The sequence below is a fragment of the Sebastes umbrosus genome, chromosome 17, assembly GCF_015220745.1.
Source record: "Sebastes umbrosus isolate fSebUmb1 chromosome 17, fSebUmb1.pri, whole genome shotgun sequence".
Taxonomy (NCBI): Eukaryota; Metazoa; Chordata; class Actinopteri; order Perciformes; family Sebastidae; genus Sebastes; species Sebastes umbrosus.
In genome coordinates this window covers 11,905,689-11,910,315 of record NC_051285.1, presented here as the reverse complement: position 1 = coordinate 11,910,315, position 4,627 = coordinate 11,905,689, and positions in this window count along the sequence as shown.

The window sequence follows — 4,627 nt, the reverse complement described above, 5'->3', positions numbered from 1 at the left end:
AAAAAAAAAAAAAAAGCAGAATTGGAACAAACAGCTAATGTTTATTTGATATCTTCCCCATTATGACTTTGCAGCTCAGCATGTTGTGACAGTTGCTGTTGATTGTTTCTTTTTGTAATCAGGGTTTTGAGTTTTTTTTTAATTTCCTCCTCGAACATCTGAACACATCACAGAATACTCGTGAATTGAAAGTTGTCAAAAGAGCAAAAAAATCATATAAAAATCGAAAACTGTCATAAAACAGGACTGCTCATTGTACAACTTTGCCCACAACTGACCACAGATATCGAAGGGACAGTTTGAATCATGAAGTACACAAATGTATGTTGTTTCATGGTATGGATTGTCCCATCGCCCAAACCTTGTAGGAATACATGTTATGTATGTTATGTATGTTAGTAAAAACTCAAAATTGGTCAGTGTTCACAAAATCGAGTTTCAAAATAAGTTCAAGCTTCAACACAGTACATTTAAGGGAATGCTTTTTTCATTTCCACAATGGTTGCATGTTTGCTTTAACAGAGTTTTGTTTTGGTAATATTCATAGCTGGTATATAAAAAACGGTGTGCTGACTACCCGGGTTCAGACGTGAAGAACCATAAAGGCACTTTCAAACGAGAAAACTGTAACGCAATAACTGTAACGTACACTAGATAGTGCATCCACATATGAATGCAAACAAAAATAGATAAATAATGGTCCTTTTCCTTTTTAGTGTCCAGTATCTGGATCTCTGAGGTGGTAACCAGGACTGTGTGCTATAAGACAGACTTATTATTACAAATACACAGTCCCTTTGGATGCTCTCTTGTAAAAAAGAGCATTGATTTGTTGAATAGTTGTATGGATTTGTAACATTTTGAGGTCTTGTGATACCATCACATTCTGAAACACTGCAATTGCACAAAATGCAGACGCTTTGTCAGAACCCTCTTTTTTTGGTCGCAGTAAACACATGCTTAATGTTGTCAAGTAAACAAAAACACTGCTTAGGTTCAGGCAATAAAACCACTATAGTTAGGTTTAGAAAAAAAAAAACAACATGGTTGACCTTCAACAGAGAAAACATCTCTCAGTGGAAAACTGCAACTATGGAAAGTACACCAGAACTACAAGCAAATACTACAACTCCAATATCGCTAAAGAATCAGTGTTCAACAGACCCGGAGAAAAACAACAACTCAGAAGACGAGGTGAGATTTTCTAAGCAGGAAACACTTTTAGGCTATTTTTTTCAGCACTACACTTACTTAGGACAGCTTGTTTTTCTTTAATTTCTTTACCTTTTGTCTAAAGCTTCAACAAATATAATTACTGTGAATAATTTTCAAGAGAGGGGTATCCTGATATTCAGACTGAATGGTCACTTCTTTTCCCCATATTATCTACAGTAGAGGCTATTAAATATATTAAAGAGATGTGGAAAGATGATTGAGTTATATTATACGTTTTGTTTTTCATTTCCAAAATTGTCTGTAAATTACACAAATTTGTCGTATTGAGACATCTGAACTGTAGTGTTTTGAATTTTACAACATGATTGCAGTAATATGTTTACTGCGAGTAATATACACAATAGGCTTTTGGTGCCGCTGTAGTTTAGTTTACCTGACATTAGTTTTTGTGGATACTATGCAGTTGACTGTTGAGGATATTTCCATTTGCTATTAAGTGACTGTATTTAGGTGAAATACAGACACAACTTCCCTTAAATACCATCATTCAATAGTAAATTGAGAATTTAACTGTTTTGGCTCAAGCAATGAATGAAGGGAATTTAATTTTGCTGGTAGTGATTCAGGGCTGCTTTACAACAGATGAAAATGGCTACACTTCATTCACTTGTCTATTGCATGTATATTTGTGTCCTTCAGTGTGATCTCGTTAGAATCCTGAACGGTCTGCGACGAGGAATACAAGGAGCTGGCTGCAGAAAATGCTGCACTGAGGGTACAGACAGTCAACAAGGAGGAAGAAAAGAAGAAGCAGCTGAATGAAATGGACTCTATAGTGTCAACTCTGTTTATGGTCAGAAATGACATGGGTAAGGCTTTAGAGTCCGCAAGAGCCAGTCAAAAACAGTTTGACACTCAGCGCAAGGAGATGGAGAGAAAAATGAAAGAAAATAAGATGGAAGTCCGCTCCTTGAAGGAAAGTCAACTTTCCTTTGACAAAACTGTGATACAGTTAAATGAAGAGATGGAAAGCTGGTGGACTGTTAAACAGAAGGCAGTAGTTGCCAAGCTGGAAACTCTGCAGCAGGACTGTGAGAAGAAGGCGAGCCAGATCATCCAGGAAAAGGATGATGTGATCACCAGTGTCAGAAAGGAAATGATGGCACTGGAAGAGGGAAATCTGGCCAAGCTGAGAGCAATAGAGACGGAGATCTGCCAGATTGAGACAGTGAAGAAGAGGAGACCTTTAAGGAAACTCAGGAGCTGCAGAAACAGAGCAGAGAGGTGGAGGAGAAGTGGCTCAACAAGGAAGAGGTGAGCAAGATGGAGGAGATGCGGCTCCTGATCCAGCAAAATGTTGAACTTCAGGTACACCACATCAGCTGATCATTCTGATTTGAATTATAACTTCCATCATCCATCCATTACTTACTTTGATTTCTTTCTTGTTTTCATTATTCTACAACATTGAATCACTGTGAATGTTTTAAACTGATCAACAGATTAGATCTGATCTTCTTCCAACACCATGTCATCCCTAAAAGAAATCTCACATGAAAGTCCAAACATTAACCTCACAGTAGAAGTATCCGTAGTAGTAGTATTCTTATCACAAGTTCTTTAGAAAACATTTTGTTGTTTGCACATTAGAAACCACCAGTAACTCTCTGCTAATGACAAAAATCCTAAAACTGGAACATCTGGACTCCACCCTGCTTCACCACTAGAGAGCACTGCAATCCTGCTGTTGCCTCTGTTGGATGGTGAACTTTGTTCTCATATACAGTAGATAACATCAGAGTTATGTCACATTAGCACCATAACACTACTGTCTTTTTCACAGTTACCTAACTTCCTAATACTGCTTGCATAAAGTGGGGGAAAGTAACATACACACATTTACTGTGCTTGTGACAATTTTTAGGTAATATTAATAATAATGCATTTTTATTTATATGCGCCTTTCAAAGCACTCAAGGACACCGTCACAGTTAATAACAAGCAGCAATGTATCAAGACATCATAAAATCAAGCAAAACAGTAATATACAATAATAAGTTAATACAATAACTATGCATAAAATCTTCATCAGTGCAAAACTCAATGTGGTCGTAGCCCGACCTTTACAAAAAGAGGTTTATTCAAGTGTGCTATTAGTACACTTCTTTTAAACTTAAAACAAGAGAGTATGCTTTAAGTTTACTTTTTATCTACTTATCAAAGATATGCTTAATAAAATTATACTTAAGTATACTGGACTTCAACTGACAAGTATCCAGAAAAGTCAAAGTATATTTGGCTTATGCTTTCTTTTTGATAGAGTAGCCTATTAGAGGGTTTGAGAGTTTGTAAATGCATGTTTTAATATAAATTTACATAAAATTTTCAAGAATTTTCTATGTTTTTGCATTCTCTGTTCACCATGGAGGCATGTGAGAATTTCTTCTTTTTCTTTTTTTAATCTCATCACAAAATATCAAGTCAAATAGCAAAAGTCCATTTATGTAATGCATAAATAATTGGCTAAGTACTATAAGTTAAAGAAAACTTACAAGTATACCTGCAGTAAAAACTAATAAACTACTTGTTTACTGAGACTATACGTCTAAAGTCTACTTTCATAAACTAAAAAGTGGGCTACAAGTATAAAACTAGTAAAGTATATTGGAGGCAAATATTGTATTTTTGCTCAAGTTACTAATTACTTTCGAGATTCAAATTATTAAAACAAAATATAATTTAAAAAATTATGTATTATTATACATTAAGCTATCCAGCAGTATATAAGTAGTTAAAATTGTCTCCACTGACTAACTGCAACATTAAAGGACCAGTGTGTAACAATTAGGGGGATCTATTAGCAGAAATGGAATATAATATTCATAACTATGTTTTCTTTAGTGTATAATCACCTGAAAATAAGAATCGTTGTCTTTTCGTTACCTTACAATGAGGCGTTTATATCTACATAGGGAGCAGGTTCTCTTTCACAGAGCCGGCCGCCATGTTTCTACAGCAGGGGTGGACTGGTCATCGTGAGGCTTGTGAATTTTCCCGGTGGGCCAATCTTCTTTTTTTTTTTTTTTTTTTTACAACCCCGGCATAGGCCAGCCTGGCCCTCGCAGCCGCAGACAGCACAGAGCAGAACGCTGCCTGTCAGAGTGGGCCAATCTAATACTTTCAGTAATTCAGTGAAGTTGCAGTTTACATTTACTTGGTATTCTCAAAAACTAACGCCGTCTTCTGCTCCACTAGCCAACTGGTTCGCTCACACACATTCAGCCTCACTCTCTCTCTCCTGCTTCACCACTCACTTCCCACATACACACACACTCTGGCTCTGCTCCAAATGACCTACGCTACTCTTACAACAACTGGCTCTAGATAGGGCCATTCGCATTTTCAAGTGGGCCACCGTAGCTCTCCTACACGCTTGGCACACAGGGAGAAG